At 37.6% G+C, this 14359-nt stretch overlaps 1 protein-coding gene and 1 long non-coding RNA gene across 13 annotated transcripts in view; one reads left to right on the forward strand and one right to left on the reverse strand.

Annotated features, from left to right (window-relative positions):
• The window catches only part of LOC111243793 (uncharacterized), a 162216-nt gene that overhangs the window by 67865 nt on the left and 79992 nt on the right, over positions 1-14359 (forward strand). The gene's annotated exons all lie outside the window — the stretch shown is intronic.
• On the reverse strand, positions 3553-9769 carry LOC147757676 (uncharacterized). 6 transcript variants are annotated; one of them, XR_015321567.1, is made up of 3 exons: positions 9046-9432; positions 8536-8680; positions 3571-7795 (listed from the first exon to the last, which is right to left on the reverse strand). It is a non-coding gene; the product is annotated as an uncharacterized LOC147757676 (long non-coding RNA). The 6 variants fall into 6 exon arrangements; XR_015321572.1 differs by lacking the exon at positions 9046-9432 and adding an exon at positions 9439-9769 and having other exon boundaries at positions 3572-7795; XR_015321568.1 differs by lacking the exons at positions 8536-8680; positions 9046-9432 and adding an exon at positions 9439-9769 and having other exon boundaries at positions 3553-7795.

Raw genomic sequence — 14359 nt, forward strand, 5'->3', positions numbered from 1 at the left:
GTGAGTTGTCTGATGGGTGCACGATGTAAGGGCCGATGTGAGGGCTCGTGTAATTCTGATAGAAAAAAGAAGACAACAGCCGAGCTTTCTTGGTGCTAACAGTTGACATTGACAGTCATTGAATTTTAACCCCGCATCTATTTACCTCAGATGGGCATACAAATCGCGTCCCCGTAACCTTAAGGTCAATAACAGCACGGTTAGACCGTTTACGCATCATATAAACGGAAATGTCGAAACAGCCGGTGTAAGCAAATTTTGATCAACAAGAACGTTACTACAATGTTTCACTATATTAGTGAACTCAATGATTTAAAAAACTTTACATCGTATGATATTGTGGTCAGTCTTCTCTAAGGTATGCTATATATAGGCATAGCGGCGGGTAAGATAAATTAGAAATTAAGTTTTCTACTTACAACTTAATTAGCAACTTTGGATGCAAGTCTCTATAGTTGAAAGCACAAAAAATAAACGCATTTGTGTTCGCATACAAGGAACACGCTGGCGTCAACAAGCGTCTAGATTCATTATCTAAGAATTTGCCAGCGGGGTGATATAATGAATCGAGTTGCTTTTTTGAATTTTGAAAGAGTACATATCGCTGCCTCAAGTCTTCTTAAGCAGAGATACAGGCTTCAACTGTGACCTATCTACTGATAAGATTTAGAATGAAGCGAAGAACTTTCGCTTGCCATATATACAAGTGTATTACGCTTTAGTTCCTTAACAAGAGAATCCATTAGGAACACCTTTGGTAAATATAGTCGAAATTAAGAATAAAGAGCTAGGTATGTATGAGCACTGTAACAGGTTCAATACGACGCATTTATGCAACCTTTAAAAGGACCTAAGGAAGGGAATATTTTGAAAATAGCTAGTGGACGAACTTTAGGTTATGAACGGTCGCTGTGAATAACGGCTGTATTGAACGGCCATGATCGTCGGGAAAGACACTTCTATTAGATGCCTAAGATCCACATTAAAGAAACGACACCTTTTAAATGCAGTTTCTTTCCACCAAAATACAGATGGGTCTTCGGCGTTCCGAATACAAAAAAAGATTCGATTGTTTATGAAGCCATCAGTTCGAAGGCGGGGATGATCGCGGAAAGCAATCTCGTTAAGAAAGTTGTCGCTCGTTTGTTCCTCAGTTACCTAATGGATGCCCCCCCCCCCCCCCATGATCTAAGCAAAAATTCGGTACTTGTTGTTTAACATAGACCCAATTCCATTAGTATTTTATTGCAGTTTCCTCTGCATAACATAGTTTCGATTCGCATGTAGCATATGTAGGCGACAGTTAACAATTTTTCTTGGTTGTACTAACACGAGCATTTCGCTGAATGAGCATAGAGCTTAAGATAGTTAGGAGCATCTTAGGCCAAAGGATCTGAGAATAGCCTTAATCAAACATGGTAGGACTGCACAGTTGGGTCACACCGTATGTTAAACAATGCTGATACCGTCTGGCATCAAGGAAAATTCGTGTGAAATTGTAAAGTTACCACGATGCCAGGTAACCACCCTCGTGCACTCCAATAGCCTGCATTCCTCCAATGGATGCGCTTAGAAAGGATTTTGGTTTTTGGGTTACGAACAAAAATTATTATACGATTTAGGTACATTACATAATGATTGTATATCCAGTGAGGGAGTATAGAAAGAATTTTAGCATAAGCATATTACCAAACATAAGCTAACAAAGTGTCTAGAACTCTAGTCGAGTCTAATACTGTTGTTGCTTTAGACAGCTGATTCTTAGAAAAAAAAAAACTAAATATGTTTATTAAATCGGACCATTTCTATGAAAGCTCAATATATTATGGGTAAAATTATTAGTTCATTAAAAGACACATCGTTTCTGCCACCGCGATATACGTTGAGTATCAAACACGGGGCCATCCCACGTGTGTGATTAGAAAGTAGATATGCCATCGCCGCACCAACAGAAGGACATCACATATCAATGAATGTCCACCGTAGCAGGTTCTCTACGCTACCTAGGTTTATCTTAATTCTACGAATCTACCGTAAATACGGCGTCCGATAGGTTGCGTGTCAAGAGATTTTGCTAGGAAACTATTAAACTATAATGAACGTATTTTCTCGATTGAGCACTGAGCTACATACGTTGTACCCATTTAACAGCTGTTATAAAATACAATATTGACAACTCCTGTTCGATCCAAGATTGCCTGATATCAGCCTATTTCATTACGTGGACATTTGCATTGTAGACTGTCGATTAATACTTTTGTAAAGGCCATCGGCACGGCCAATTGTAAATCCCACGAACACTGATGCTCTGCTGTTGTCAATCGATGATTTTTATCAGTCGAGAATTACGAGTTTTCATTCGTTAAGATGGAGTGGAACCGTAGTAGTGGACACTTTGACAGCCAGCTGGCGTAAAACGGTACGGGCTGAAAAAGTAGGGTTGCGTAGTAAATGATCGCTGAGTAACGCAGCTAAATCTAAATGTCTCCAGAGTACGGTTTTACCAGCAATGGTAAGCGAACATCGCAAAAGCACAGTATTTCGCAGAAAGATCCGAAACTTGGGTGCCATCTTGGAAAATAAGAAAAAACTATGGTTTTTACTTGATGAACAGCAGATCACTTCGCTAGGCGTGATTAACAGAAATTCATAGGTGGAACTATGTCAGCCATAGCGTTTACCATATGATTTCATGCACACACCTCGTTGCCAAAGGGAAGATTCTTTCAATTCATACTTCTCACGAATGAATACTCGGTAATACCTCACTCATAAATTCGCGATATTGCGCGGCATAATTCAGGATAATACGAGAATATAATACGAAGTCGATCCTCGTAGCGCTACAAGGGCAAGCGGGAAAGTGTTTATAAGAGGAACTATTCCAGTTTATCTTTAAGGAACGTAGCTATTTCAAGCAAATCGATGCGGGCATCCCATAACTCGCATTAAAATTTACTTCGAAACCACAAAGTTCATTGGCGCTATGCCCACTATTACAGTTACTACATCATTGTCAAACAATAATTCATAGCAAATGTTGCAGACGCCGATATAAACTAGTTAAAAAAGTATCAAAACATTAATAGTAAATCTTTTAGTAATAATATAAATCTTACAAAACAATAGATATGAACATGCTTATTACTAGTATAATTATTCGTTTGTTCCCACATTACGTCTACAAAAAATGATGACACTCATAAGTTCCCTCCATGCTTCTGCCAGGTAAAACAACAATTATTATATCCGTACTTATATGTGTAGAAGAAGGTCTAGAAGAGGAAAAAAGAAGAGGAAAGTGGTAAAAATGGACAAACTTCCTGATACATTTTCTATACACACTCCATTTTACCACTGTTACTTACATAGATAACAATAATAGTCGATTTGTCTATACGTAACACTGGAGGCAAAAAACATATTCGCTAAAGACCCTTACTAACAGGTTGATAAGTTGAGGATCATAGTTTCTAAACTGATACTGGCAATGAAGTTGCGTTTTTCTGGAACAGACGAGTTTCACACTTACTGGAGCAGAAGCAATAACCATTAGGTGACTTTTGATTTTCACTAATTCAACGTGAACACGTTTATTCCCAGCTAAGGTTTGTTTGATGTATCCGAGTTTGTCATTCTTCTACCTACTTGTCCTCTCCAATGCTTAGCCTGTGTACCATAGAAAAGAGTGCAGCTAGCTGTGATAAGCTTTGCTTAAAATTGCTTTATTAAAACTATTAAATTTTATTAAATTGCTATTGCTTTGATAACGTTTTTCCAGCAGGAAAACAGCGGCAGCGCGAATTTTTTTTACGTTACGAACGGGTTTTACGTGAAAATGGGGAGTCGCTGTCCCCTAACGGATAACTACTAGGCGGCCACAGAGTCCATTTATTTGACGACAGGTGAGAACTGTTGAAGATAAAGATGAAAAGCATTCTCCCTTCGAGGACGTTACGCGCTAATATGCAAATGAATATTTGCGTACGCATTGTGAAGATCTGCTTTTTTCCGCTGCTGAAGCTGACCGGCATCAAAAGGGTCCGACCCATTTTTGAAGGCGGTTTAGAAAAGGCTTCGTTAGTAAACGCAGAGATGATTCTTGACAATCTAACGATATTCCACAAGTCCTACTAGACGTTATTAACAGTAGATGTACTATTATAGAAGCATACACAGTTAGGGGTTTTTAATTATTAGCTACTGTTAAATGTTATCAAAATAATAGGATGTAGCTATTTTAAACGAATTTTATATCAATAGCCTGTTAAATAATTATACTTCGTCGAATCACCCTGCTGATCCTCACTTGTCATCAAAATCATAAATGAGCTACTATTGGTAAACTGAAGCCTTGAGTAAATTGCTATCGCCAATCAAACTTCTTTCAGCTTCAATAGCTAAAACTGCCCCGCTTACGGTGCATCTGCTATGACTCAGCGCCTCCTTCACTTCGATCAAAAAAAAAAAAAAAAAGCTTCTAGTTTAATTTTATTAGCTAAATAGCTTAAGTTGTTTATTTAGGTAGAGAATTTCGATTTGTGTGGTTAACATAAAGATATTAAAACATAATTGTATCGCGAAAAGATAGTTAGGTTTAAAGCTTAGGACGTCGGATGATAAACGAATCATCCGTGGTCGTAGCACCGCAGTATTCTGACCATCCCTTAGATTAAGAAGGTAACTAACTATAAAGTCAAATTGTTGTCCAGCTCTAAGAGGAAAAATTTCTGCGCGCAAAAGGGTAATTGTTGCAAATAGATGCCCGGGTTCTATCTATCCGCTTGTAAAGTGGGTCTCGTCAGGTGAATGCTGCCTGCAGCGGGATCGTTAATTAGCAGGACATAAACCAAATAGATGTGAATTATTGTATTAGTTTTCGTGTGTTTACTAAATGGTCTCTTATGATACCGCACGGCTACCACAAAATATGTTTATATTATAAATGTTGACAACATGACAAGACCATTTGCTCGGACCATAAACGGAATAAATTTTAATTTTTTTTTTTTTTTATTAAGAGATAGTTGCATTGGAATAAAGCTAATCTAATACGAATTAATATTAGTATTTTGACTATTGCTGGCAACTTATGTCAGAATCAAGAGGAAAAAATGAATCTTTTGGCGGAGCTTTCTCAATCTCTTATAAAAGAGAAAAAGACATAAGGCATTCGTTAGGTTAAAGTTTTTAAAGAAGTTTAAGTAAATAAAGAAATTTATGAGAAGTAGTCTGTATAACCTTTTTAATTTCAAACAAATTCAGTGCAACGTTTTGCAGTATTAAGCCACGTATAGTAGCTTCCTAAAGAAACAAACAAACGGGATGTAATGCCACTTGTGCGTTCGGCCCATAGACGGACGCCTTTCGAAAGCACCACAATAACTCGTGACCAAAATCGTACTGATGGCCAAACAGCTTCTCTGTGATGTAGAACATCCGCTTGAAAACGGGTTAGTGGGATCAGTAAGTAGCGCTACGATGGGTCCAGGTAGCACCATGCACTTACGAGTATAGTTACATTTGCTGCCATGTTGGATGCCATCCTTATCATAGTAATAAACTGTTCTACTGTATTGCCGTGTACGAAAAAATGGTGTTGGATTTTTGTTCCCGTCCTTTTACATATCTCTTTATGTAATCGAGCTGTTTGCGCAGAGCTCCTTCGAAATATATAGATCATCCGGCGGGGTAGCTCCATTTATTATAATTTCATTTTAACAACGACTGAATCTATTATCTTTTACAAAATTGCTTAAATCGACTAATTCTAGGAGATATTACTATATACTTGTCAGTAATACAAAGGCTAATCAGTATTTGAATGCAATGTCGTTTGGAAACTTTGAACAAGGTCATTTGTCAAGTCAGGTGGCCTGAAATTGGAATCCTAATAAAATTTTCTACTAAATAGGTCTCATTGGCAACTCGAGAATTATAGCAGGACAAAGACCGGATCACTGAGCAACTATCGTAGTTATAAAGGCACTAAAACAAAAAAAAACAACGTATCAAACTACTGTATATACATATATATGTCAAAACCTCTAGCTGATTGCTTTTTGGATCTCGAGCGAAAAATCCACGATAGTTTAGTCTAAAGCGGTTATCGATATAGATGAAGCAGCTAATTAGTACTACCTAGATTCTTAAAATCTATATTCTCAAAACAATTTGAAGCATCAGTCAAGAGGAAAAAATAACCGCACAACTTAATATAATGTCATCCAAGTGGGGAGCAGCGGTCTGTCAACTAAAAAGCCGGATTTCTACGGACCGCTTGAGAACAGATAACCTCTTACATTTTAAGGCTCCTGCTAGGCACGATTAGGTAAAAGCTTCTCATGAACTCAAACACTCTTGAGAAAAATAATACGAAGCGGCTATCATTTTAGGTCTTCAGATCAGTGGACTCGATAGAAACGACTGCTCTTTTTAAGGCCTAGATAATACAATCAAAAAACTTATCGGTTCCTACATCAGCTAATAGTGAACAAGTAGCATCAACAAAGGCCAGGATAAGCCTAAATCTAGTGATATTTTTTTTTAAATAGTAGGAAGTCCCTTTTCATAATATGTAAGTACATGATATATTGCATGAGTTCTATATTGGCCCAAAAATTTCTCCACCTTTGTAGCATCTCTATCAGTATGATCAGAATAGTCCATTACTCAAACGTGTGGCACTTAAAACTAAATAGGAGTTTCACATACGAACGTCTGTGCAATTTGATTTCATACAGTTAAAGAAGACTAATCATTATTTAATTACGCTGGCTTCTATAACAGGAGCGTGATAAGTTGTAGGTTGGTAAACATAAAACGCTTTTGAATTTTTCATTTGGCAAAACACTCCTCGAGTAGCAGAAAAACTTAAACTGAAGAAACGTTCCACAGCTACTCCCGAAGGCTGTTTCTTTAGCTTATTGTACAAGAAAAACCACCGTAATAATAATAATAACAGTATTATCAATAACAAATCCATAGAAGGCCGCAGTGTGTAGCTATGCGAAATATGGAAAAAGTATTCTGCTTTTCAGGCTATTGCTCAAAATGCTGTATTATAAAATGCACTTATTAGAACAGCTTGTTTTTATTTCTATTTATATTGTATTTATATATACAATTCCTATTCACTTGTCATATGTATTTTGTTGACTCAAAGAGATATTTATTATAAGTGAGGACAAACTTGTCGAGGGGTGTTTGTCTTTTTTTGGAATATCACACTTACAATCGCGTAGGTGATCTACGGTAGTCATCGCCTTATCTTAAAGTTCACGTCGAAGCCCTAAACAGTACGGGTGATTTTCGTTATTAAAAACTGTGCCAAGTTAACTATCGCTCTGTCGTTTGTGCTATGTACGAGAATTATTTAAAAGTTATTTAGAATAATAACGTAAGTTAGATAGTCTCTGCTCTAAAGACCGATTGAAGTCTTTGCACATATATTCCGAGTATTTAAGAACGTTCAGAGTACTCTTGGTTGTGACACGTATCAACTAGGCACCGGTAAACGTAGCACCAGCAACAACGAACTTTTCAGGTTTGTATCAATAACATTTTCCATCTAGACGCTAAAGGCAGGAAGTTCCTTCTAGACTCGTATATTCGCATGTCCTTATGAACAGTTATCCAGGCTGGAAGTGTATGCGAGTTCAAACTGGCATCATAGATTCGCAAGGAAAACCAGATTCGTGGCAGCTGTTCGTCCGACGTGGTCCAATTACGTCTTGCTGCTGCTGCTGCTGCTGCCGCCGCCGCCGCCGCCGCCGCCGCCGCCGCTGTTTTAGCACTTTTATATGAGAAACATAAATTAGCGACCTACGAGTCCCAACAGCCAAGTAAAGTCATCCTTATACAAATTTTATAAAATTAAGGCTTATGAAAATCATTACAATATATGATGATCAGGCACGCACTCAGATCCTTCAAAACACTGAATACAAGCACAAGCCGAATTGTAATGTTGGCACTATTAATATGATTCGTTCGCACGTATTCACTTCACAGCCTCTAGCTAAGGTAACTTAACTTAAAGTTACGCACAGGCGGTTTTGATTGTAGCTGCTTCGATAATGATAAGATCCAGCGGAAACATTTGAAATCTTAAACTAGGGCTATGATATGTTGCAGCCCTGACACTCTAGGCTAAAACTGCGGGTAACGATGTTCGATACCATATAGTGGTAATATGTAAGAATATTCCCACGAATGTGTATTATTATTTGTGGAGATAGTTGGCCTCTGTTTTTCTTTCTTATTATGGTAAACGACTAATGAGAGAATATTATAGATATAATATATATTCTCTTCGAAACACAAAATAAAGGATTCGGTCTCCGTGTATAGCTCAGAGTCAGTGAGTGAGATCGCCATTATTCTCCTTACGCGGTTGCTTGAGCGTCTCGTTGACTCGTTAAATCATAACAAATGCAAAAATTCAATTGTAGGTTTGACAGGATCTCATTATAAAAGGTTCTGGCTGCGTTGGTTCAATAGAAGCCATAGCGGCTATAAGAGACATCTGATTACCACTGAAGTGTCGCAGGCCTGGGGCTGATGATTTCGACTCGGTGCCATCAGATCAGCCAGCCGCGCCAATGACATTGAACACTGATTCTGGTTGCTAGAAATGTGTTTTCTAACATCTGAGACAATAAAACCCGACAGCGTAGATCTACAAGAAAATTACAATATGATGTAAAGTTTCGCTTTTTTTTCTACGTATGTCTTGATTTTCAAGGTGGGACATGGAAAATATAATGCTTTTGAAATTGCTATATGAATATCTAGAGCATGGCGTAAAAAATCAGGTCTGAAGGCTTTAGTACAGCCGTTGATTAGCTGTCTACTTCGAGAACCTTTATTAAATTGCAAATACTACTAAGATTATGTGGTCACGTAGAATAATAGATGCTCATGCCAGTCATTAACACGAAGCATCTACAACATAATTTCTATTGGAAATTTTCAAACAAATACTTAGACACACTTGTTCCTGCCGCTCCTATGCATGGTTGCCTTTAGTGCCTAGCTTCTTACCCTTCCTTTAGGTACGGCAGCCCAAATCGGTATCCGATAGAATTCTGCGGGTCTAAATACATCTTAGCTAAGCTACTCAATACATTTGAGCGTTATACTTCTAGTAAGTATATAACCTAGCGTGTTTAAATGACAAGCACTCAAAATGTGTGTTGGTTTTCATATTTAACATAAGGTTTCAAGGTCTCCATTCTCGAACTCTCCGTTCACATATCGGATTTATAGGACCGAGAGCGCTATGCGAATAGGACAGTAATTTTTTAGGCCGCTTTAGTTTCCAACAACGTTTATCTTAAACATACTGATCATTCTATCTAAGCTTTGTAAGCGACTACAGGATTCGAGTGTCCCTTGCCTCCCTCGCCGACTGTTTGTGTATAGCTGGTACTTTACCTTTTATCGGGCCTCGTCGTAGTCGAATACTATCCAATGGTTGTGCTTTTAAAGCAGTTCTGCGATCGAAGTAGCCATTGCCACTATTACTTCTCTTGCGTCTAAAGGAACTGTGCTCTTTTCCATAGCGAATCTTCGATTCTCGAGATAAAACCCAAGCTAGGGGATGAGGGAAAGCAGAACCTTACTTACTTAAGACGTCCCATTCCTTTATCGATTCACAATAGGCGGAATCTGCTACGTTTCTCGTTGCTCTAGCTTAAACCTAAGCTCACGATTAAAAAAATAGTATATATGTTAGTGATTTTTTAAAACAGTAGCGAAGTGTCTTGCGATCCGTTTTCTTGATGACTGATTCGTATGAACGTATTCTTCGCGATAAAAAATACGCTCAACAGTAATGCCCGCCAGTTTATCTGTGGACAGTGGTTGCCGGACTCATATCTGGAAGCTCGTAGGATTAGTTCGTAGCTAAGTTTTGGTATATTTGGCTAATGATTATCTTATGATCTTTTATTTAATACAATATTATATCTGATGTGAGTGTATATACGGACGTTATAAACACACGATGTTTTTGTGACATAACTCGCCGAAAGTCCTTCTGTGCACTACATGTACAAATAAATATTTCATTGGGTTATAGTTTGTATTAGGAAGGAGGACTAAGATAGTGTCTTTTCGATCTTTGAGTCACACGAGAAGCGGTGTAACCGTTCAAGTGAATATATATACGCGAAAAATGAAACAAAAAAAAACAATAGATAGTCCAATTTAGTGGAATCTATCGCGTTTTTTGGCACAATCGTAACATCGGAGCTGTGCAAATTACGTACTAATTAGGTGCAGTTGTTTTACTGCTGTATAAATGTGTATTTACAAAATTACAGCCTTGCTCATTCCGGCAATTTACGGCAAAATTATAGCATTAATTAATTATATAGCAAACAAAATATAAGTCACTATAGATCTGATCATTTTATAATCTATAGCGGAGTATATATATGAGATTATCTAGCAGCTAATCGGGTAACCATCGATTGAGTTTGTTTGTTCTTGGTAGGCTGTTACGCCCGAAAGTCATTGTGCCCCATTTTGGAGACTTTGCCACGGGTGACCTCGCCAGAGGTCTCTTCACCTTCACGTTTAGAGGTATCGACGTAACGTAAAAATAGCATTAGCGACGTTCATGAGAGCACCCACCTGGAGACGATCGTCAATATCAATGTCATACAATACATCTAGTTAAGTACTCACTTACTCACCGATTTAGCAATTCATTCATCTGGTCACAACCTCTTTCTACCTAGCAGGTTGGAAGCAGGAACCGAACATTCCCTGGGTTTAATTACTTATATGGAGAGGGAACTAATGCTGTATCCTCCTAAAAGCAAACTCTACTAATTACTAAGAAACTACAATGAGGTGCACTATCCATTTTTGCAATAGGCAGACATTGCTGGTCCTCATGTTGGACCAGCATGTCGCAATAATGCAATAATAATAATAATAAGAAGAAGAAATAATACAGATATCGTGCATAGGCGTATTGTAGGCTGCTATTTAGGCGCATTTATGCCTTTGCATTAGTTCATAGAGTGTTTGCGTTGTTCTCTTATATGACGCTAATAGTAACCTATATAAAACATGTACCTAAAATACTTCGAAATTTATTTTTATTTCCATGTAGCACAATTTATATCTATATACTAAAACTCTACTTCTTCATTCGCTCCTACGACCCAAATCAACTCTTAAAGTGGTTGGATCAGGCGGACTTTTCGTATATCATTAGACCACCATGTGCAATAGACCAACGTTAAGATAAAGCCGACTGAATGAGTACTTTTTCCCAGGGTCAACCTTAAAATTTAATATTACACATTGGTCATTTTTTGCAATGTTTGCCCTTTTCTTTGGTTGGTTTTTTTTTCGTAGAAGTCCCTTCTATGTGTATGAAAGAGTTTTAAAGGCTAAAGTGAACTATTTTTTGATATTACTTTTATTGCAGAACGTTCCCACCGACAGAATGGTAGCCGAACTTTTACACGGAGGTATATGAAGGGGGGTATTTTTGATACGAATCGAAAGCTCTCGATGAGCTGAATCGAATCTCAATTTATTTTTATACACTACAGTTCTAGTTATTGGGTTGAAAGTTCATCTTGAAAAGTGAAAACTTGACACACTATCCTATAAAAGAAGGTTTTCCTTGAGGCCAATCGACAGACATTATCGATCCAAACGAAAAATTAATATATCTTTGTTTACTATCTGCTATTACGTATTATAATACAAAAAACATGTGAATCAATACACCAAAAAAACATATCAATTGAATGTAATAAATATCCACGTCTTCATTTCAAAAAAATGTGCAACTACTTATTACAAAAAAAAAAAGGAAAAGAAAAAAATCCTTGAGCCTTGATGAATGTCAATAAGATAGTTGACTCCCCCTTAAGACAGTACATGTTTCAGAGGTCGGGCAATGGCTTATGGTATTAATGATCGTTCGGGAAGGATAGTCGATCAGTCGACACTGGAAAAGTCTTGTCATCACGGTGTAAAGGCTTATCAAAAGCCAGCAAACGACGACCTAAACTTCCGGCGAACTTCAAAAGCGTAGCGAGTTAGATGAGATAGGGTAGTTGCAACAAACTAAAATATTGTTTACGGTTGGCTGAGTATAACATCGAGAAGTCAGATTAGGTGAATTAATCAACAACAAAGGAGACGCAAGGCGAAGTCTGCGGGTCCTTTTGTTGGGTGAAAATGTTCGTTTGTTTGTTTGTTTGTTTTTCCGACTCAAATCGACTCCTTGGAGCAGTCGAACCGCGCTGATCTTTCTAGGTCGCTAGAGTTTCATTTAGGCAAGAGCTGTACGTAGAATGGAGCCGATAAAAATTTTTTTTCAATTGAAGGTTGGTTTATTTACGTGTACCTCATTGAAGGTTGGAGGAAAATTTTCCATTTTACAAATTTATTGAATCATATTTAAAAATAGCCTTCTTTTGCCTGTACGGCTTATAGTCGTAGATAATATGTAGTAACGAGAAAGGTGCAATTATTAATTCCAAAGGTTAGTTCCTCGATAGGCATACATAATGTCAATTTATGTCCAGGTATGTGCCTGGACTGGATAAATCCTTCCTCTGAGAAGCTTCTTACCCCCATAAGTTGATACGCTTTTGGCGATATACTTGACGATCTCGGAGAATGTGTTAAATATTTCTAGCGAAAAATTCTTTGTTTTTCCAAGTTCTACAAAATGGCCACAACTGCTGTAAAAGGCTGTGAAATTATACTAGGTAATGTTCGAAATGGGCATAAGTACGGTCGGAGGTCAACTTTGCACTTGGAGATCTAGAAATCGAGCTCCATCGTTTCTTTAAGCAGCGGAAAAAATGCAACGCATTAGCGGATTAATTGAGCTAAAATGAGAGATAACTAAAATATTCAAATCTAAAGATTAATGTAATTAATCATACTAACCAGCTAGAATACGCTAATAGAGTACCTATACGAAACTACCGGAATCACCCCCACGGAAGAAGCTAATCAGACTAAAAAATTATTGGGTTGTCGATAGAATTGACTATTTTTAAACAACATGTTTGCTAGTATTTTATATTTTCAAATATTACTTCTAGACTAGAGAACCTATAACGAGTAATTTTTTCATCCCCCCATTGAAACTACATTAACAGCACTGGTGAAGTTCCCCAGAGACCGGAACAGACCACAGTCCAATTGTGCAGGGCCGAGGCTATACGATGTATGCATTAAAATTTCCCGTCAAAAATTTTCCTCGATCTTTGCCAGACAGCTAAATATATATGTGATTTAACATTGTCTTAGTGGACGACAACACCGTTTTTTTTTTCTGTTACACCAGCTTTGGTCGCTCTTTCTTGGTGGATTTATTATGATCTTGTTAGTTGCCACCAAATATATAACATCAGCTTCTTTTTCGTAAGTCTGGGTTTTATCTTACATTGTGACGCAGATCAGCTTTTAATTTGTACGTTCATCTCATATTTGATTTGCTTTTTATCACCCATGATCAACTGCTTTAAGAATGGCTTAATCTCATTTCTGCAGAGCTTTGCAAACGGAAACTCGATTCCGTCATTTTTTTGCATCAATACACGTGGCGCTCATATATGAAACTTTCCCTTTGTAGCCACCTTTGGTACGTATCGCTTCTGCTGAACTTTAGTAATAGTTTCATCAATTTTTTCTCTAACTGGCTAGCAACTACGAAGAGTATACTTCATATCGAAATTTCCAGAACGAACCACTTTTGGGCCGTTTTTTACGATGACACATATCGTGCTTATAGGAAATTGTACAAGATAAAGATTTTTTACGGAAATTTCACTCTTTTTCAAGGTGCGCAGTTTTTGAAGCTGAGTGCAGACGTTTCAGCAATCGCAGCACATCCACTACTAAGATCGTCAAGTTTAAAGTTATCTAGTTGGCCGCATGCTTCTTTGAAATATCCTAATCGAAGAGCCCTGATTAGATAACAGAAATGGTGTAACAGGATTTCAGGAAAAGTGCAACCGGCCGTCTAGTAGAAGGACAAATCTACAGTAGAACAATATCTTACGTCACAGTTTAGGTCCAACATGAATAACATACGTGGATGGAATAACTGTAGCATACGAGCGGGAATATTAAACCATTCCAGTGGGCGAGCAATACTTGTGAACAGATTTCGACAAGTTGCTAAAAACGCACGTTTTTATATTTTAATTTGATGTTTTAATGTAAAACAGGCTGAGAAGGCTAATGACAAAAAAAATGCCCATTGATCGTATTTCTTTATCCAGATGAAATGGGGGTTGAGGATACATTGTAAAATAATTTTCCATTGCTTTATTACCTTTTGATAAATGTGTATTGGAAATTTAAG

The sequence above is a fragment of the Varroa destructor genome, unplaced genomic scaffold, assembly GCF_002443255.2.
Source record: "Varroa destructor unplaced genomic scaffold, Vdes_3.0 BEIS01000002.1, whole genome shotgun sequence".
NCBI lineage: Eukaryota > Metazoa > Arthropoda > Arachnida > Mesostigmata > Varroidae > Varroa > Varroa destructor.